The sequence below is a fragment of the Eptatretus burgeri genome, chromosome 5 (assembly GCF_056783735.1).
Source record: "Eptatretus burgeri isolate ZD-2024b chromosome 5, Ebu_testis_v1, whole genome shotgun sequence".
Classification (NCBI taxonomy): Eukaryota; Metazoa; Chordata; class Myxini; order Myxiniformes; family Myxinidae; genus Eptatretus; species Eptatretus burgeri.
In genome coordinates, this window is record NC_140965.1 from 54,087,477 (window position 1) to 54,110,229 (window position 22,753).

The following is a 22,753-nucleotide window of genomic DNA, read 5'->3' on the forward strand; positions in this document are numbered from 1 at the left end:
CGTTATGAATACGACCAAAACTTAAAAAAAAACCTCAAAACTTCAGCGTACGCCAACGTTTTACGTGCATTTTTATACGTTGCCATTCCTGGCTAAAACGTCAAGGTGTGACTGGGCCTTTAGGAAGGATGCCAACCATTAAGCCAACACCAGGTTTGTGATGTGTGTGATATAATATGTACAAACTCCTCCCAGAACCTTAGATTACCTTTTGAAAAAACACAAACAAAACCTTTGAATGTTTATTCGGCCAGGAAACCAGGCCAAAGGTATTTTTCAATTATCTACTTCCATAATGGGAACTTTGAAGCTGGAGCAGTTTCAGCTTGGAATTCTGGAATTGGAAACAAACCAAGGCAACTCATTTGGTTGATGATGATTTGAGAGTTCTTCTTCCTCTCGTAAACGTACCCAAGTTTGTCATATTAATGTTCTTCTTCTTCTTTAATGGCCACGATTATTCCCACGTACTTGTGGGGTTTGTCGGAGGAAGTTGGCTTAATTGGAGGAAGTTGGTTCGGGTGGTGGACTTTGGATCCTCGGGTCCTGAGTTCAAATCCTACTCAGCTGTTGAATTAATACCAGGTGGGGTTAACTCAACCTGTCATCCTTCTGAGGTCAGCAAAATGAGTGCCAGCATGCTGGTATACTGTGACGGAGTGGGGACCCGTCCAGGATTTTGCCCAATAGCCAAGGAGACTGCTTAAGCAGCACCAACGCTCTGCACAGAGTATGGTCCCAATGTCCTCTCCTCCTCCTTGGTCAACAAGTTTTTATTTAGAACAACACCCATTGCTGGGAGTCAGCCACAGTCATCTCCAGGTGCGAAGAGCCATGCTCATATCATCTCCAGGTGTGAAGAACCACGCTCATATTTGCTTGCATCACAAAATGGCCAAACACTACGGCACAACTAGATCCACATTCAAGAGCTTCCAGCATATGTTATTGTGCCCATCAGCCTGTGAGCCAAAAAAAGAACTCTACACCCACTGCGGGCAAGAACGGTGAACCATCTGCAAATTTTTGTGTTGAGCCTGCAGGCCATGACAATGACATCACTCGCACTACCAGAGCAAAGACGGTTGTCCAATCTCTCCCACAGTTTGAAAGTCTCGGTCACATGTTGCTCCTTCACAGAATCTGATGATGGTTCATATCAGATCTGGCTGAACAGTGAAAGTGCCTTGTCGGTTGAATATATGAACCCTACTTTTTTTTTTTTTTGGTATGCACTAACACACAGAACATACAACAAGGCAAGGGGGGGGGGAGGGGAGGAGGGATGGAAAAAACAGTGTGGAACAGAGACATGAGGAGATCTGTGGAAGGGAGAGGGATGGGCCGGCCAACACATGGTAAACAACATGGACACTACAGGGACTTCCAGGAAGGACCGCGGGGAATTTGAAGGAGGTGGGTTTGGGGTGGATTCGCGGGGGTAGAAAAGAACATGGTTTTGAATGTGGGAAGATAAGAGATAGTGGTGAACAGCTGTCTTGTACCCTAATTTCTAAGCATCACAAATTTACTGTGTTGTTTCATTTCTAGTTCGTGCTCCACATGATGTCAATTTTCCTTACCTGTTTGTGGAACTTACAAAGTTTGCTGTTTTTGCTTTTGTTTGTGTTTGCTTGTGGAAAAGGGAGGCCGATGTAATTGTATTACAAGTTTGTTGTTTGTGCTTTTGTTCATTGCTCGGAAGTGGGTGGGGGCATGGTTCCCAGAGACTTTCTGGATGGCTTGATTTAGTTCTAACAAAGATGCTTCTGTTTGAGTAAACGCTTTGTTCTCCTACAAGTTTGTCTCTTTTCCTCAATTTCAGAACTTTACATGCAAATCAAGGTAGGAATTTGGAATTTGTCCATGGTGGTGGACACAACTCACCTACTCTTCACAAAGTACACTGTGGGATCTTTAACATCCACCAACTAATGCTGGCAGATGGAACGTCCATTCTAGCATCTATCTGAAGGACATTGATGAAACACCCTGCCTGTGAGACACTGGGATGACAGTTTATAGTTGGATCGGGATTCAAACCCAAGCTAGACAGCTTCGAGGCAGGTGTAAGCTCCTCAAGAATCTAGGCCATCCTGCTAGCCCGAGCTGAGTTAGTTACTTCATGTCTATTGTCTATATTGTTTAGACAAACTTTTGATGGCTTTACATTACCTGGTGACTGTTTTCATGGCTTTGCATGACCGCGTTATGCCTGTAATGATCATGCATTGTGCAGCATGCATGAGTTAGCTCTGCACTACAGACATTGTCAAGGCTTTGTATGATTATATATTTAGCTCTTCAGCAACAGTGGGTTTACAATGGCGCCAATGGTGCCTCGGCACTGAGCCCACACTCAGAAAGGGCCATAACGACCAAAACTGTTACCTCCGCCACTGAAGGTGGATGGAGGTTATGTTTTCACTGCTGTCTGTTTGTCTGTCTGTCTGTGTGCAAGATATTTCAAAAAGTTGTAGATGGATTCAAACGAAATTTGGTGGAGGTTGAGTGTGTAATATGGACGAATTTATTAAATTTTGGTGAAGATCTATTCTGGATACAGCTACTATATTTTTTAAGAGATCCTTCACCATTGAGAGATAGGGCCAAAAACAATATACAATATAGCACGATATCCAGGGGTTCACATAACTGGTATGCAGGTACTTACGCACGGTAAAAAAAACAACTAAATGTGTACTGTATTTCAAAGATGCTCCGAAAGCTTCAAAGCGTACGAGCACACAGAGGATATTGATAGGTCTTCTCAGCGAGTGTAAGTGACATTCTTCCGTGATAATTCTGATATACAGTACTATATGTACTGTTATTTCAAAATTAAGTTTAAAACGATAACATTATAATTTATAAGTTATATTATAACTTATAAGATATTAATAATTAATAGATTGAAGGAGAACACATGAGCAAAGAGGAAGAACAGGAGGTTTTTTTCAGCTAATGTAGGTAGTAAGATTGTTCCATGAAAATTCTGATAATTGACACACTGCGATTTCAAAATTAACTTTGAAATGATAACATTATAATTTACAAGCTATATTGTAGGTTTAAGCTTATAAGATAAAAATTAAAGATCTAAGGAGAACACGTGAGCAAGGAGGAAGGAGGGTAGGTTAAGGAGCATCTGGAACGAAAAAAGAGCGGCTTGCGAGTGTCTCGTCTTGAGCGGACGTTCTCAGACAGTGCTTACAGAAGAGTGAGATCCATTCGAAGCTGAGAGGTGTTTTAAAAGTCGGAGGGAGGCTTGGGAAAGCAGACGAGCACACTCGAAGCTGACGTTTCTTTCCTTGAGTACCAAACCATTTCTGCTGCTACTCATTGGGGAACCAAATAAAAAAAAAATGCGCGAACCCCTGTATATATCTCAAAAAGTTGGGAACGAGTTATGACAAAACTATGCGGATGAGTTGGGGTGGTGAACAAGAACAAGTGGATTACATTTTGAACAAGCAGAATAGATTTTGAACAAGCCGATTAGGTTTTGAACAAGTGGATTCGATTTTGAAGAAGCAGATTATATTTTGAACAAGCAGAATATATTTTGAACAAGCGTATTAGATTTGAACAAGCAAATTACATTTTGAACAAGCAGAATAGATTTTGAACAAGCAGAATAGATTTTGAACAAGCAGAATAGATTTTGAACAAGCAGATTAGATTTTGAACAAGCAAATTAGATTTTGAACAAGCGGATTAGATTTTGAACAAGCAAATTGCATTTTGAACAAGTGATTTAGATTTTGAACAAGCAGATTAGATTTTGAACAAGCGGTGTAGATTTTGAACAAGTGATTTCGATTTTGAACAAGCAGATTAGATTTTGAACAAGCGGTTTAGATGTTGAACAAGCAGATTCGATTTTGACCAAGCAAATTAGATTTTGAACAAGGGATTTAGATTTTGAACAAGTGATTTAGATTTTGAACAAGCAGATTAGATTTTGAACAAGCAGTTTAGATTTTGAAGAAGCGGATTAGATTTTGAACAAGCAGAATATATTTTGAACAAGCAAGTTAGATTTTGAACAAGGGATTTAGATTTTGAACAAGTGACTTAGATTTTGAACAAGCAGATTAGATTTTGAACAAGCGATTTAGATTTTGAAGAAGCGGATTAGATTTTGAACAAGCAGAATATATTTTGAACAAGCAAGTTAGATTTTGAACAAGTGATTTAGATTTTGAACAAGCAGTTTAGAGTTTGAACAAGCGGATTAGATTTTGAACAAGTGATTTAGATTTTGAACAAGCAGATTACATTTTGAACAAGAGGATTCGATTTTGAACAAGCAGATTACATTTTGAACAAGCGATTTAGATTTTGAACAAGTGGATTAGATTTTGAACAAGCAGATTACATTTTGAACAAGCGGATCAGATTTTGAACAAGCGATTTAGATTTTGAATTAGCGGATTAGATTTTGAGAAATCCGGTTAGATTTTGGACAAGCGGATTAGATTTTGAACAATCCGGTTAGATTTTGCACAAGCGGATTCGACTTTAAATAAGTCGATTAGATTTTGAACAAGCAGAATATATTTTGAACAAGCAGATTAGATTTTGAACAATCAAATTAGATTTTGAAGAAGTGGATTACATTTTGAACAAGCAAATTAGATTTTGAACAAGTCATTTAGATTTTGAACAAGCAGATTAGATTTTGAACAAGCAGTTTAGAGTTTGAACAAGCGGATTAGATTTTGAACAAGCGGTGTAGATTTTGAACAAGCGAATTAGATGTTGAACAAGCAGATTCGATTTTGAACAAGCAAATTAGATTTTTAACAAGGGATTTAGATTTTGAACAAGCAAATTAGATTTTGAGCAAGTGATTTAGATTTTGAACAAGCAGATTAGATTTTGAACAAGCAGTTTAGATTTTGAATAAACGATTTAGATTTTGAAGAAGCGGATTAGATTTTGAACAAGCGATTTAGATTTTGAACAAGTGATTTAGATTTTGAACAAGTGATTTAGATTTTGAACAAGCAGATTAGATTTTGAATAAGCGATTTCGATTTTGAACAAGTAGATTACATTTTGAACAAGAGGATTCGATTTTGAACAAGCAGATTACATTTTGAACAAGAAGATTACATTTTGAACAAGAAGATTACATTTTGAACAAGCAGAATAGATTTTGAACAAGCGAATTAGATTTTGAACAAGCGGATTAGATTTTGAATTAGCGGATTAGATTTTGAAAAATCCGATTAGATTTTGAACAATCCGGTTAGATTTTGGACAAGCGGATTGGATTTTGAACAATCCGGTTAGATTTTGGACAAGCGGATTAGATTTTGAACAAGCGGATTCGACTTTAAACAAGTCGATTTGATTTTGAACAATCCGGTTAGATTTTGGACAAGTGGATTAGATTTTGAACAAGTAGATTAGATTTTGAACAAGCAGATTAGATTTTGAACAATCCGGTCACATTTTCAACAAGCGGGTTAGATTTTGAAGAAGTTTTTTTTTTTTGCTCCTGGCGGAGATCGTGGGCCCTTGGATGTGGACTGCAGTGTTGGAGCCATTCCAGAGATTGGCAGGCAGAGCTGTACAAAGCTGGTGAGGGTGACGGTTACGTACATAAAGGTAGGCTGAGGCCACCCTGCTACTCCAAATTTGTATCCCCATGTGTGTGGTCTGATGGGTACCCTGTCTTGTTATCCAGTAGGTAAGGAATAGGTGAAGCTAAATCTGCATCTTGTGTATTTTCTTTCCCTTTTGTAAATACACACCTTGATTGCTTTTTATTGCATTTTGGGACTCACTGGGAATACCTGTGTTGGAGTGGCGACCCATCCAGGATTGTGTCCAATAGCTAAGGAGACTACTTAGGCAGCACCAACGCTCTGCACATAGTATGGTCCCAATGGATGGATGGATGGGAATACCCCCACCCTCATACCCCCGCGATTATACAGCTCAGATTATACAGAGTAACACACTCCTGCAGAAGAATACCAGTTAACTGAACATGAGAAGGAGAGGAACTGACGGGTATGTACAAGTCAATTTATTTGTTGTTGTTTAAAGTTATTAATGGGGGAATATATAATACATGAAATATAAGTTTTCACAAATACTTTCATTTATAAACCTCACATACATAGAGTATTATGTAATCATGCAAGAAGACCTGGACTCCATATTTATTACTACCTGATCAGACCTATAATCTCAATTTATTAGCTTCTTGCCCAAAGTGATGAGGATCCACATCATGAGCACCAAAATTCCCAGGAATTATAAAAACTGACCTCTACACATGTTACAGTCCACACAAATTGTGGCTGCTCCTATATTGCCTTTCCATAATGACACTTTTACCTAGTGCTGTACTAAATTGAACCTAAGCAATTTAATTACTTCTGCCTTGCTGCATCCAACCCACCTCACCATCCCATCATTATCCATACACCAACCTCACCTTATCCATCATGCAGTTTCTCAAACTCCGAAAACCTGCACTATGCATGTGATGTTTAACTACTGGAAATATTTTTTCCATGTCAGCGTAAAACGTCGAATAAAACAACAGTTCTTTTGGAAGAGTAATGCCACATTTCCTGTGCACATTTCTTCTGAATGCACCGTCACACGACACGGTCTGTATCTAGGGGTAGAGCGCCATCGCAGAACAATTACGTTCACACCTTAAGGATGAAGGTGAGTCAGAAAGCAGAAACGTTTTTTTGACCATGTGATAAACCACTGGGATACAGGGTGCATCCCAACGTGCCATTGTGAGTTGTTGTTCAGGCCTCTGTAAAGGACCTGCAAGCAAGTATGGTTTTAAAAGGGTTGGAAACATTCCAGCTCTGTCATCCTGTCGGCCAGGTCAGGTGCAGAAGCAAAGTTCTAAAGCCCGCTTGCTCTGATCGTTTCACCGTATTCCATATGCCTGACATAAAAGGCTGGGAATTACACAAAAGCTGCTTGAATGAAAATATAAAAATGAAATGTATGAATTATAAAATGAAACCGATAGTTAAAGAAGAACACAAAACATTCACCAGAGTTTCTTCATGTCCTGCTGTTCACTTTGATTGCCATGATCTCTGCTGGATATAAATCGTTGGTTGACAAATTACAGAACCCCTTTATTCCCTCCTGTCTCTTAAACCAGCAGCTCAACCTCGGATTCGCCTGCTGGCATCCACATCAAAAAACATCTGCTGCTCCTTTTCATCCTCCCTGGTGAAAAAGTTTGCAGAACCTGTGACAGATTCAACCTCCCAGATATATCTCTAAATGGGCAAAGTTTTATTGTCCAATGTTTGAAAATTTATTTCCCATGTGAGGAAGATATGACAGATTATCTTAAAATATTTATGCAATGAAGCTAAGACAACCAATAATTGTACAAAGGAAGAAGCTGTTGGGACTGTGCTTCCTGTTACCTACCTTAAAAACAAGGCCATGAGGCCTGGCATTTGACTGAAGGTGCAGGGACTTGTAATTTGTTCAGGGTGGTGTTGGTAACTCACCTCCTCTTCACCAAAGACACCGTAGGATCTTTAACCTCCATCAACGACCAGTGCTGGCAGACAGTTCCTCCGACTTAACGTGCTTCCGTAAGACGGTGCACACATTGATGCCTCAACCTGAATGTGAAACAACAGGGTGACAGTTTGTAGCTGGATCCAGATTCAAACTGAGCTGAGCGAGACAGCTCCAAGGCAAATGTGCATACCTCTAAGCTTTCCTGCCAGCCATAATCATTCAAATATTACATAATCCAAAAATGGCAGAACTTTTGACCAGCCTTCCCTCCTTTTATATACTTTCACTACTCTTCATTTCAAGCCGTTATTTTCATATCCCCCATCGCCACTCTTTCCCTCCTTGGAAATTACAATGTGGCGAAGAAAATTTTTTTAAATTAACGGCTTTTCCTCATTCAGCAGCTGAACTAACTTATTAAAAAATGCTATATATGGATGCCTAACTATTTGCATTACTTCCTGCAATCATGGAAAGCGGAACCGACTTGAAATGAAGCAAATGGGGCAGGACAAAGAATGTTTTTTTTTTTTTTAAATCTCAGTAGGTGGGAAGGTCAAGGTTGGGATATTACCTGTGGATTATGCTTTGAACACAAATGTATTGCTCTGAGATTCACTGTACTTACAACGGGATAAATTGTTTTTCCTCTAAATTCAACATAAATGGTTACTGTTGAATGGTGGAAGGAATGATCACATCTCAACTTACTAACAATACTGTTATATGAAAAGAGGGGGGGGGATCCATGGCTAGATTGTGGTAGAATAGCATGGACTGTGTGACCATGTGGCTTTGATTACTCTCGTAACAGTGGAAATGTCAGAGTAAGTCGTATTGTAAAATGACCACTGAGGAAGCAGTGAGTGTTCAATTTAACACAGTGGAGAGTAAATTTGTGGTGTAAAACCTCATGTTTACAGATGAGGCTGGGTTAAAACTGGGGCACAAAGGCTCATAGAAAGCACATTGTGTTTTAAAAAGAGACAGCGTGAACTGTTTGGCTAGTAGATAGCAGGACATGGCAGCAACATCAGTTGCAGAGCCCTGGAGAGAGACCTGATTTTTTTTATTAGGGCCAGAAGATGGCATGCCCACAAAATGGACGGCAAATTAGTGGGACACTGCCAAAAATGGCGGTGCCAAAGTTTGCGAGGGCCATAAGCACACCTGAGTGCGTAATTTCTGGTCAATTTCAGTTTCAGTGTGTTAGTTCTGCTTGAGTTCTTGTTTTGCATTTGTGGAGTTCTGATTTTAGACTGTTCAACTCAGGCTTCAAAGTAAATCTCTGTAGCATCTCTCTGTACTCGCTCGCTTTGCTTCATCGCTGAGATGGGTGGCCGGACCTCGAGACGTGGATGCCGGCCGCCTTGATACCCCATCCTGATCTTGTTCCAGCAACACCTCATTCTGCTCACCCAGAACCTACACATCCCAAAGCAAACCTAAACTTTTGCACAGCCCTTTTAGGTGATGCATAGTACTCATTGGCCGTCCGCTTCTGTGGGCATGCCAGCTTTGAGCTCTAATAAAAAGTCACGCCCCTCTTCAGGGCTTGTCATCTGATGTTGCTACCATGACATGCTGTGCACTGGCCAAACAATTCATGCTGTCTCCTTTTAAAGTGTAATGCACTTTCCATGTGCCTTTGTGCCTAAGTTCTCACCCGGCCTCACCCCAAAACAGGAGGTTTTACACAACAAGCTTACTCCACACTGCCTTAAAGTGAACACTCACTGCCTCGTCAGTGTACGTTTTACAATATGACCGACTGACATTTTCCGTATTGCAAGAGCAACAAAAACTACATTTTAATTGTAAAGAAAACGTTTCTCTGTTTTCTTGCCTTCCTGCATGAACATCGCCGGTTTCGGCTACGTTTGGGTGATCCTTGACGAATCATAGTATTATGTGAACGCAGTAACTATAAACACATTTTCGGGATCCGCAAATGGTCCTAGACCATCCAGCTCACCGGTCTGTGTTAACAGACCCTCTGACACGACAATACTCACTATATGATCGTTTTACATACTGTGGCACACCTTTTACCAAAATACTTAAATTACAAACAATCATTTTTGAAAGAGTGGGCTAAAGCTCATGGAGGAGCCTATACTTATATTCTGGAACTACAGGGGTATAAGGAGGCAGGGTATTTTTTACATGCATTCGAGGACTTATTAGGAAATGATGGACAATATACTAAATGGGATATGAACCTGGAATCTATGACATTGTTATGCATGCACGCATATAGGAGCATTGAACAGGCCAACCCATATGTTTTGAAGCATCAGATGGAGATGCACATCGAATATCAGATGTAATTAATTAAATGTATCAGTTACCTTAGGATGAAGTATAATGATGCCATGATATCCCAGATACAGTATACAAATGTGTTATGATGCCACACCAAACCACACTTCTTCGTATTTGCACAGTAAATATTTGCAAAAGTAAGCAATGTCTAAATCACGAATTAAATAATTGTTTGTCTTCTTCAATGGATATTTAATATTTAATTACAAATGGCAACAGGTTTTGTTTATGTCTGTTTCCTCTTCTTCTTCTTCTTCTTCTTCTTTAACGACCACCATTATCCCACCTTTCTTGTGGTGTCAGCAAGGGAGAACTTGGCCCAAGCCTTCCCAAACCACCTTGCCAGTCATGACATTTGACTAGTTTGGGCAGGAATTTGTAATTTTGGCCCTGGTGCTGGCAATAGCTTGCCTACTCTTTGCACAGGATATATTGTGTCTAAATAACAAAGTGAAGGACAAGCACATTGATGAATCACCCTGCTTGTGAAACACTGGGTTGACAGTTTATAGCTGGGTCTGGAATCAAACCCAGATGAGACAGCTTAGAGGTGAGTGTGCGTACCTCAAAGACATGCTGTCAACCCTTGCTTATGTGTGTTTAAATTGTCATTTTGTCTGTCTGGTTCTTTCGTTAATCCGAACATAAACATATAAGAGTTTATAACTTCAATTTTTTCAAATGACTATTATTAATCAAAATATTGCACACTCAGTTATATTTATTCCTTTGAATATACGAGGAAACTCGACCACAGGAGGAGTCCTTTTGGAGTCCACTATATGGCAACGATGTGTCACAATGTGATAGGATGGCCTGCTCCAAAGAGGCAGTGGCTACGGTTGGCACAGCCTATCTGGAAATGCAGTTTTTAGTTCAATGCAACCCCGCTGGAGGTCGGTCCCACATTGGACAGCTAATTGGTGAGCTTGCTACCAACTCAACTATTCTTCCACCAATCTCCATATAACTTTGTGGTCATGAAACAAATGCATACTGAAAACTAAAAAAACAAGCTAATTAATTGATGAAAAAAAACAACTTTGAGTTGTTCTGTAAATTAATAAATGCATCAAGATTCCTATTTGGGTACGCTTTATCTGATTGGCACTCTTCATAGTGTGCACGGCTCTTGTGTGTACAGTGGTGAGTGCAATACATGTGAGGAGGTCTGCTGGTATGGGATCATTGTTGACTTGGGAATTTTGTTGCAGTATTATATTATTGCTGATCATAGCTTTTTGTATGCAGTTTCCAGGCTTGTGAAGGAGCGAGAACACAGAACGGATCAGAACGCAACAGAACAAAAAGAACAGCAGGAAGAAAGGGGCATGAGTAGGTGAGGGTACTGTGGAAAATACACCAACAGCAGGGTTGAGGGACATCGATGGAGACTTGGAGAAATAATCTGGTGAGGAAGAACGAGAGCAAGCGGAGAACACACGTGGTGAAAAGGTGGTTACAGCCTCAGACTCAATCACAGAAGTCAAAGGAAAAACTCAAAACTCGGAAAGAGGTAGGCTTGGGGAGGGTTAATGGGGGTAGAAAAGATCATGGTTGTTGATGGAGATCACCTTTGATGGTGAATTACTGCATTGAAGCCCAGGAGGGAAGATTGAGATTTAAGAGATTTTACAAAGCTTGTCTGTAGCTTTGCATGAGTGGCTGACTGGCAAACCTAATCAACACCTGGAGACTGCTCAGCTTGTAGATATAGATGTAGTGTTTTATTATCCTTAACTATATGTGATTTTTTTTTTTTACTGCGTCTAAGGCTTGTAGTGGAGCTGCCAAACACACCTGAACATAATACAGCCGAATACATGAGACACAACACTGGAATGTTAGATGAGACAAACACTGACACTGAGTTTTGGGGAAGTGCCGTCACTCCCTGGGGCACTCTGGGTACCAGTGATACCACAAAAATGGCACCGCCTTTCTTACCGCACTCACTGGGACATTTCTCAAGGAGGAATTTCCTCCTCCCCATAAATGCCAACCCATGGGGGATTGTCCATCCTCTTATCCTTCTTAATGCTGAACATCAAGCAAGGAAGCAGCACATACCATATTTAAAGTCTTTGGTATAACTTAGCTGGGGTTTGAACCACCAACCTCCCAGACTTAGAGCAGATGCTCTAACCATTGCACCACCGAGTCTGGTATGAGCATCATTTCAAAGTTAATCAGTTCTCGAACCCACTCGCGTGTGCCAGAGTTATCGTCATTTCCTCGAAACATTTGCTGGCATCGCAAAGCCAGATGGTCTGATTATTCAACTCAAGGTTTTGAGAAGGCAACCTTCTCACTGCAAATAATGTCCAGTGTTATTTATCCTATCTTGACTCTCAGTCTGCCAAATTTGGGTGAAGAAAGGTTTTTTTTCTCTTCATCTTGGATTTAGTGCTGTTTGTACTGCACTGTGCTTCTTTTCAGTAAAAAAAAAAAACGTTCATAGCAGAAGATCAATTGAAATGAATTATTTGTTTCGAGAAATTTCTACAATGGTGAAAGCCAGATTGTTTACTTTGGACATTGTTTGGAAATATGATGATTTTGGAGTTTTAATAATGAAAGAGCACAAATTAATCTTCAAGTTTTCAGAAGAAAGAATGTTTAATTAGATGGGAAACTTCCTGATGCCAAACTATATATAATGGCAAGTATTTCGAAAATACATTACAGTATTTGAGTACAGCGTAAACATATCATAGGCAAGCTCAAGGGCCAAGGAAGAAAGAAAACGGAGAGATGGAGTGGAAAGGCCAGCAATGAACGACTGTAATAAGGGAGGAATCGAAGGATGTTTAAAGCATTAAATGAAGCCAGCAATGCACTTTCGAGGGGGAGCAAAAGTAATCAAAATTTAAGAAAGACAAGAGGTCCACTGTTTGAAATAATTATGGAAACTGTGAGTCAAGGAGAGTATAAATGGTGAACACTATGGTGGAGGACATGTCTTGCCAACTACCCTGCTGTAAATACAGTTGTGAATATTACCTTTACAAAAGTAATATCGACATAAGGACGAAGTGGTCAAAATCAGCATTATATTTGCTTGTAATGTGCTGTTGAGATGTATGACGCATAAGTAATGCAAGGAAATCAGACGCAGGTAGAAACCATTCAGCCCATCATGCCTGCGTGACATCAACACCACACTAATTAATCAACACAAGATCCAAAGAAGAAAATGCAAAAACATTTTTATGGTGTTTTTGGGGAGGTGGAATGGGCTTGGTTAAAAAAAATAAAAACCACACATACATCAACCACACAACACCCCTTGATGAGACCCCCACCAACAGCACTCTGTACACATGCACAAAATCATCCATCAATGCTCAAACTACCAAAAAGTCCTACCAACATCCCTATACCACTCTATCTCCATCACTTCCAGGTACTTATCTAATGCCAATTTAACTTAAGTATTGCAAGCGAATTGATAGAAAGAGAACAGCTAGAGATGTGCTCTTCAAAGAAAAGAAAATCGAGGTTTCAATAATCGTTTGGCTGCAGTGGATACAATTTGAAGGCCTGCAGTATTCAAATGAGAGACTTGCATTCAAGTCAGACTCGAATCACACCTTTTGGAGGGTGAAGACATCACAGTAACCTGGAATCATCTTTTTCCCTCTGCCACTGAAGTTGAACGGTGGTTATGTATTCACCCCTTGGCTGTCTGTCTGTGAGCAGGATATCTCAAAAAGTTATGGATGGATTTGGATGAAACGTGATTGGCAGGTTGGGTTTGTTACAAGGACGAATTGATTTGATTTTTGTGAAGATCTGGATCTGGATACTCGAATTTTTAAGTGATTCTTCACAATTGAGAGATATGGTCAAAAAAGATATATAGCATGATATCTCAAAAGGATGGACTCGGATGGATTCGGACAAAACATGGTGGACAGGTTGAGTGTGTGACAAGGACAAATCCATTAGATTTTTATGTAAGATCCAGATCTGGATCCAATTTTTAAATTTTATTTTATTCGTGATTTTTCACCATTGAGTGATTGAGCTAAAAACGATATATAGCATGATATTTCAAAAAGTTGTGGATGACTTATGACAAAACTTGGTGGATGAGTTGGTTCAGTGACAAGATCAAGCCGATTCGATTTTGGTTCAGGTCCAGATCCAGATCCAGCCTATCAGGAGGATACCAATCGTGAACTGTTCAGCCTGGCGGAGGTGTGCGCTCTACCGAGTGACGTTCTTGTTTAACTGGTGACTTGATCAAATCATTTTCGAGTCATTGGGAATTTACTTCCTCACGTTAAATAACATCTCCCAGAGAATAAATAACAGAGAGATAAAAGACTGACCTGAGCGATAAGCTCTGAACCAAGGTGACACCATTGTCAGTGTTGTGCATGAGAATTAAAAACAGTACGAGTTGGGACTCGGGACTCAACTCGAGACACGACCTAATCAGAAACTTTGTTCAACAAATGAGACAAGAATGGTGTCATAGTCAGCATGTAACATCGACAATGAAGCATGGTGGCCAGTCAGTACAAGTTTGGAGCTGCATTTGAACCAAGTACTCCAAAAAAATGTGCCATACTTGGTGGGATAATGGTTCGAGTGTCCTCTCTGAGTCTGATAGGTCGACAGTTCATATCCCGGTCGAGTCGTACCAAAACCTTTAAAAATGGTACGTGCTGTTTCCTTTCTTGCCGCTCTGCATTTCAAAATGATAGAGCATGGACAAACAACCAAATATGAGCAACATGAGCTCAGGCTTTGATAGGGGCTAACAGTCTCCTCCTGTGTTGAAGTACCTTACAAGGGAACTCATGTTATTATTACAGTGATACCTCATAGAAACGAGAGGAAGAATTGGAGGAAGTCCTACCTCAAGTTAAATGACAACACTTCCGGCTCTGGGTTTGGAGCATTGGCAGGTCTCCTTTGGGGCTCTCTGCTGACGATCTCAAAGTTAAGTTTCCGGTCATTATCTGTCCCGTTTTAACTGTTTATTTTCTCACCAACATGCTACTGTTTGTTCCAAGTTCGGTTTTGTTTTAAAAATCGTGCTATTTTGTGAGATTTCGTCAAACTTGTCTTACTGGGTGCTTGTATTGAGGCCTATCCTTGAGGCTTGAGGCTGAGCATTTGTTCCCCTCAGTGTAACATCGTGTTTATTTGTTTTTTCTCCCCATTATCTTCAATTTCTATCTTTCCCACTTTCTTAACGTCCCCCATCCCAACTAATCACTCTATTTCTGATCTAAAAAAAAAATAAATAAAAAACGCTTCCTTTCTCCGATTCTTCTTCTTCTTCTTCTTCATCTCCTCTTCTTCTTCCTCCACTTCTTCTTCCTCGATTTTTTTTTTTTCTGCAACACTTCCATGACCTAATCTGTTGAAAACTCTCTCAAACATTAATAATAATAACAAAAACGATCTCTTATAATGCTTCACCTTCCTCTTCCACACGTGTGGTACGCTTTACTGTATCAGAATGCACTACTCTTCTGCTATTTAAACAGACTGCTCTCAATTCGACCTTTCCTTCATACCTTGCCTAAAAAAATCCAACTGTTACAGCGTTTCTTCTCTCCATTCTCTGAATTCGCCTTTATTGCATCCATCAAGAAATGTGTTTAATCGCATAACTGACCTAAAACTTTTTAAAACCCCAGTTTTCTATGAATGTTCGCTTTCCATCAACCATTCTTTTTTTCCAACTTCAGTGCCAACTCACTCCTCTCACCCCTCACTCTCAAAGCAACCATCCCATTCTTCTCCCTCCAAGCCTCCCTCTCACCTCTCTCGAAAATTCCCCCCTCACCTTTCTCCCACCATTCATCCCCCTCACTCATCCTTCCCAAAGTTGCCCCCCTCCCATCCACAAAGCTTCCGCCTTCCACTGGCGTGTCACCTCCCTCTCTTCACTCCACCTCCTTAAATCCTCAACTGCCTTCTGCGCCCTCTCTTGTTCCCCCCTCTCCCCCAGCACCACAGAGCCTTTTCTCCTCATTCGGCCCCCTCCCCTTGCGATTCTGCAATCCCCCACACTCTTTCAACAACACTCCTTACCTCCTCCCTCGTCCCTTGTCCTACCCTCCACCTCCCCCCCTCACACCCCCTGCACCCAAAGCCTCCTCCCCTACTTCTTCATTAATAGTATGGATCTCAAATATCCAGGGCCTTCGCTCAAACCTTTCAGATCTTTCCATACAGGTTGCCACCCCCAAACCAGACATAATCTGCCGAACAAAAACTTTCCTCCCCCAAGACATGTCTGACTCCCAAGTATCTCTCCCTGGTTACTCCCTCCTCCAGTTTGACAGACCTGAGCCTCGCCCTGGTGGAGGAGTTCCTCTCTTCATCAAAGACTCTATTCCTCACTCTCCATGCACTGCCCTCACTCCCCCACACCCCCAGGAATACCTCTGGCTACGGCTTCCCCCCAACTCCCACCTCATCTTTATATGTGTACTGTACCGTCCACCTAACAGTGATGACTCCATCTACATCTCTATCTGAAAACATGGACCAACTTCTATCTTCTCATCCAAACTCTCTCTTCCTCATATGTGGCGACTTCAATTGTCATCATGCCAGTTGGCTAGGTGTGGGTACCTCTCACCTGTCATAGCACCTCAGCAAAAGCTTTCTGCGACTCATTGGGACTGACTCAATCGGTCAACTTCCCGACCGGATCTCAACCAATGGTACTCCATCTCTTCTGGATCTGATTTTGACAAGTTTCCCTGACAATATCTGCTGCTTTTTCTCCGCTCCAATCGGTTCTTCTGACCACGTCCTTGTCAAAGTGGACATCTCTCTGGCTCTTATCAGAGAACCACCTCACCGCTGTCGAGTCTGGCATTTCACTCAAGCTGACTGGCAGGGTCTCCAAAAAGCCCTCAAACTTATAGACTGGTCTCCTATCTCTACTTTCTCCAACATCAACTCATCCTGGGAATTCTTTCAAAGAAACGTGCTCTCCCTCATGCACAGATATATCCCCTCTCGTCTTCAGTTGGCCTACCCTTCCTCCCGCCCTTGGTTCACTGAAGCTTGTGGTGAGGCAGTTGTCCTGAAACAACTTGCCTTTGCCTCATGGAAAGCAAACCCAACTGAGGGCAATCTCAGTTCCTTCCATAAAGCTCGGAACAAGTGTGTATCTACTCTCAGGAGAGCCAGAAAACAACATCTTTCTAATCTCAAGTCTGAACTCTCAAACCTCACTCCCTCCTCCAAATCCTAGTGGCATCGAATCAAATCTGTTTCTGGTGTATGTTCCCCCTGCATCCCCTCCCTTACCTCAAATGGCAGCACTGCTGACACCGCACGTGAAAAAGCTGAATGCATAAACTCAGTGTTTGCAACTAAATCTCGTGTCCAAACCCATCACTTTCTCTACCCACCTTACCCAGTCGCACCCAACTGTCCCTGGACTCTGTGTCCTTTTCTCCTGACAAGGTGGAGAGCTTGCTGTCAAACCTCGACTCAGATTATGCAACAGGTCCAGACGGCATCAGTCCACGTGTCCTCAAAGCCTGCTCTTCTGCTCTTGTTCACGCTCTCTCTGTTCTATTCACCCTCTCATTTGCTCAAGGCCATCTTCCATCTGCTTGGAAATCAGCGAACATCACTGCCCTGCACAAAAAAGGTGCAAAAACAGATCCCTGCAACTACAGACCAATTAGCCTTCTCCCAATCATCAGCAAGGTTATGGAATCCATCATCGCTTCAGACATCAAATCCTTCCTCTTCTCCAATGGCTTGATTTCCGATCATCAATTTGGTTTCAGACCAGGTCACTCCACCCTGGATATGCTGCTTCTGCTCTCCCAACAATGGAGAGAAGCCCTCAATGCCAGACAGGAAATCCGAGCCATATCCCTGGATATATCGCGTGCTTTTGACACAGTCTGGCACCCTGCCCTGCTCCCAAAACTCTTCCTATGGTATCCAAAGCCATCTCCAATCATGGCTCGCAGACTTCCTCTCCTGTCGCAGTCAACGTGTGGCCCTAAATGGAGTTCTTTCATCCCCCCTTCCTGTCCAGGCTGGAGTTCCTCAAGGTAGTGTTCTGGGCCCTGTTCTTTTTCTGGTTTTCATCAATGATCTCTCCGACTCTCTGGAAAATCCTCCATATCTCTTTGCTGATGACTCCACCCTCTGCCTTACCATCAGTCATCCCTCAGACCGGCAAGCAGCAGCTTCTTTGCTCACTGCTGATCTGGATAAAATCACAAACTGGTCCAACACGTGGAACATGTCTTTCAATCCGGACAAATCTCACACTCTCACTATGCCTCTTCGAAAGGACAGTTTAGAACCCCCCCCCCCCATCCACTTTCTCAACAATCCTCTTCAAGTCCTTTCTTTCAAGTTTCTGGGTCTCACTATCTGCCATGACCTTTCCTGGGAAAGCCACATTTCAAACCTCGCCTCCAAAGCCAGTCGCCGACTGGGAATCCTCCATCGTGCAAGGTCCTTCCTCGGCCCACCTGAGCTCCTGACCACTTACAAAAGCTTTTGTCTGCAGCCTGATGGAGTACTGCTCTCCGCTCTGGGCTGCTGCTCCTGCCTCCCACCTTTCTCGGCTTCACGCTGTAGAAACCAAGGCATTTCGGATCATTGGCATCTCCCGCAATGAGGCTGTCTTTGGGCCTCTCACTCAATCACCACAGGTTGGTTGCTGGTCTTTCTGTCTTCTACAATCTCCTCTCCAGCCTCACCCCCTGCTCTCTCTGCGATTTGTCCCCACCACATTTTCGCAGGGCGCTCAAGGTCCGCCAACAATCCGTTTCTGGTAAAACTACCAAAATCACGAATCATTGCTCACCTTCACTCTTTCATTCCTCTTTTTTCCCGCCTTTGGAATAAACTCCCCCACTCTATTCATTCCCATTCTTCCCTCCAGGCCTTCAAAACAGCTGTTCACCACCACCTCTTATCACCCCCCATCCAAATCCTCGATCTTTTCTACCCCCGATAATCCACCCAAGCCCACCTCCTTCAAATTCCCTGCTTTCCTTCCTGAAAGTCCCTGTAATGTCCATCTTCTACTCCCCATGTTCCCCGTCCCATCCCTCTCCCTTCCACAGATTTCCAAATGTCTCTGTTCCCCACTATTTTGTCCTTCCCACTCCCTCCCCTCCTGTCTCATGCCCCCTTGATGTGTGTTGTGTGTTCACTCTCATACGAGCCTCGACAAGGTATACAAAAAAAAAAAACCTCCTTTTCCAGTGAAACTGCTTTGGGTGAAACAGATCATAAATCTGTTGTTGAATCCAAAGTTCTGACTCGTCATTTTACTCCATACACAGTCTGCATTTAAGTGCTGATTGTGAAGTGAATAAAATATTCGTTTTTTTTTTATGAAGACTTGCACATTACTGTACTGTATTTAAAATGTTGGTCTAAAAAATTCTCACAAATTTTTGGCATGAAGGTAGGAGAGAAAGTTTGATTGGTAATGATGCAAAGTATGGATTTTAATAATTTACAAAGGGATCTAAAACTAAAGCCAAATGCAAACCAGAATGCATGACAGACTGGACTCTATCCAAGCATGTTCCGAACACCTGAGAATGTAGATAGCCCTATTCTGAGATACTCATTGAATGTGCCAGGAAAACTGCAAGTACTATGTGCAACAAATAAAATTTGGAGTGTCGCCCCATGAGGAATATAGCTTTCTTTCTTTTTTTCTCCTTTCTAATAACATCATCTGATTGCATTGCCTCTTTGGCAACAGGTTCCTTTTTCAGCTGCAATCCCTGTATGTTTCCTTGCCTCAGCCTGAAGGCTCTGTGTATGGTTTATTGAAAGAAAACATTCCGAGAATCAATTTGACTGCTGACAGCAAGGAAAATAAGACACACCAGGCCTGCAGCAATGAATAACGACAAAAGTGCTTAACATAAACTGACTTCTCAACAGACACGTTGATACATTGATATTTATATGAAGAACATTATCCACATACCTTAAGCGAGCAGAATTTGCCAATATATTTATTTCCTTTATTCTTTGCTTACCTCCACCACCGAAGGTGGACCGAGGTTATGTTTTCACTCCTGTTTGTTTGTCTGTCTAACTTTGAGCAGGATATCTCAAAAAGTTGTGGATGGATTTGGTAAAATTTGTAGACAGGTTGAGTAAGTGATAAAGACGAATTGATTCGACTTTGGTGAAGATCCGAATCTGGAACCAGATATGAGAATTTTTTTTAATTTCTTGAGTGATTCTTCATGATTGAGAGGTAGTGCCAAAACGATATACAGTACGATATTTCAAAAAGTTTTGGACAGGTTATGACAAAACTTGCAAGATGAGTTGGGTAGGTGACAAGAACAAAACAGTTGGATTTTTGTTTCCAGTCTGGATGTAGATCCAGCCTCTCAGTGGGATACAAGGCATAGCCTGTTCATCCCAGCAGAGATATGTTCTGAAACCGAGTGCCGTTCTAGTTTTTGTTGCTGTGTTTCAGAATTAAAATAGTCCTAAAGGATGGTGCAGAGGTAAAACACTTACTTTTTAACTGTCTATGGTCTTGCTTGGATTCCTGGATTAGATTGATGCTTCACTCACAGTTAATTGCATCACAAAGCATATCATCCCTTGGAAAGATGTTAGGCTGGGGGTTCCTCTGCTAGCACTAATTGGTGGAGGTTATATATTCCACAGTGTCTTTCATGAATAGTAGTCGAGTTATCACCAACACCCTGAACAAATTCCTATCTCACTTGCTCTACAAAGTCCAACCCCTGAGTTGGGGTTCTGGAATTCCATCACGACTGGTCATGCATTGAATACATGCTCACAGCAGAGTCTGACATTGCCAGGATACGTATAGCAACAACAGACTTAAGATGTACTCTGAAGGTCATTGAAAAACCTTTGCGAACGATACACTCCCAAAATTCCAAGAAACACCAACGTTTTTATAGTTTCCAATCTAAAAATATATACGATTTGATCGAAAACGTATTTAATATTTATACATTCCCTGTTATACTTTTTGGCTTGAACTGGACTATTGTGAGTATCTCTGTAGAACTACTTAAATGCCTCTCCTGTCTCAAAAAAGTGGTTTGAGAGATTATTTCAAAATTAAGTCATATATATATATATATATATATATATATATATATATATATATATATATATATATATATATATATATATATATATATATATATATATATATATATATATATATATATATATATGCACATATATATTTCCCCATTCGAGCTTTTTGTGACGTCATAAAACTAGTTGATATCTTTAGTGCAGTGCTGCCCAATATAAATATGTCACATGTCTCACCTCTTCCCTCAGGAGGTTTGAGGTGTGGAACGAGCAAGGTCAGACAAAGAACATAACTAATTTGAGTACACTTTGTCAAAATATAGTGTTCCCAGCTGTACATCATCAAAAGTCACCTTAATTATAGATAATTAATTGATTGGTAAGCACAGTGACTGACCCATCCAAGGGAAGATTTGTGAATTACTTGTCTTTTAGTGTCCAGTCTGTCAACATTATATGAGACAATTGTGATGTTTTCTTCATCAAAGTTTCCTCTTGGGCCTTTGACTTGGGAACACAAAATCATGGAGTAATAAGAGTACACTTGAACTTCGGTCTTTCATATTCTTAACACGACATCAGTATATGACAAGATTGCTTGTGAGAGTGCAAATAATCACTGAATATTTCATCAAAATCCATGCGGCACTCCTAAAGTTTTTGAATTGATGTGACGTTGATGTAGCGCAGGCATGATGAGCCAAATGGTCTCCTCCATACATTTTCCTTGCATTGTACATGTCAGACATGAGTCGTTGACGTGGAGACAACTCACAGCCTTTTTGAGAGAGCAGGATAAATAGTGCGACTCGGCGTGTACGGATTATTAGTCTTGCACTGAAGGGGTTGCAAAACTATTGTTAACACCACTGTCTGCCTGTGTATATGTGTGTGTCCACATCTATATATATATATATATATTTTGCTGAATTTCTTTTTTCTCTACAATTGCTCGTCCGATCGATGCAAAACTTTAAACAAAGGAGGGACTCCCTGTGGAGAATATTTTGTTGATCATAAATGGTATGGCAGTCATATTGGATTAAACGAAAAAATTTTGATATCTTTTTCTCAGAAACTGTTCAACGGAAAAAAATTGAAACTCGTCAGATGTTATCAACTCCCCATAGGGTATATAGGGTGATCATGATGACATCATCAGCAAAATGGTATTCCAGCCATAATTGGTAGAATCAAAATCCTTATCCAAAAATTTTTGAAACTTCATATATCTGATCTACCATCCGATGTGAGTGAATAATTAAATTTATGATTTCATCAGTCACGTGCTCTGCTTGCCATATTACATTGAAAAGAAAATTGAAAAAAAAAATTCTTCTCCTGAACCGCTTAACAAATCGATGTGAAACTTCATACATATGATTGACTTGCCATGGAGAATATAGTTTGAAAATGTTTCATATTAACCTTCATTGACGAAATTTAGCCTTAATGTGCACAAAAGTGGTCGATAAATATTATAATAATCAACAAAGCTACGGATAATGGCAATGTATGTGACATAATTGGGTGCATAGATGATACGGGTATATGGGCCACAAAATAGCAGTGGGCCATGATAGTGGCGTGTTCAGTTAATGATGGTATTTTTGTTCAGAATGAGCATGTGAGGTGAGACTATGCGCTCTATGAGTGCCGTTTTAGTTCCACAAATGTATTCAATGCATGACCACCTATTGCTGCACACCCTCATGGGTCCACCATGGAAAACAAACTGCCAAAGTTTGTCTCAGGAAACAAATTGTCACAGCCAGCGCTGAATTAATTTGATAAACGTTTAGAAACATATAATCGGAGA

The 22,753-nt window shown here is 40.9% G+C and overlaps 2 long non-coding RNA genes across 6 annotated transcripts in view; one reads left to right on the forward strand and one right to left on the reverse strand.

Annotated features, from left to right (window-relative positions):
• The window catches only part of LOC147026450 (uncharacterized), a 46,378-nt gene extending 31,566 nt beyond the window's left edge, over nt 1-14,812 (forward strand). For all 5 annotated transcript variants that reach the window (XR_015058354.1, XR_015058357.1, XR_015058355.1 and 2 more), the window contains 2 exons: nt 11,110-11,374; nt 14,685-14,812. This is a non-coding gene — a long non-coding RNA (uncharacterized LOC147026450). The remainder of the gene's footprint in view (nt 1-11,109; nt 11,375-14,684) is intronic.
• LOC147026451 (uncharacterized) overlaps nt 1-22,753 on the reverse strand; it is a 39,358-nt gene that overhangs the window by 12,492 nt on the left and 4,113 nt on the right. Inside the window, exon 2 of the long non-coding RNA XR_015058358.1 lies at nt 7,518-7,634. This is a non-coding gene — a long non-coding RNA (uncharacterized LOC147026451). The remainder of the gene's footprint in view (nt 1-7,517; nt 7,635-22,753) is intronic.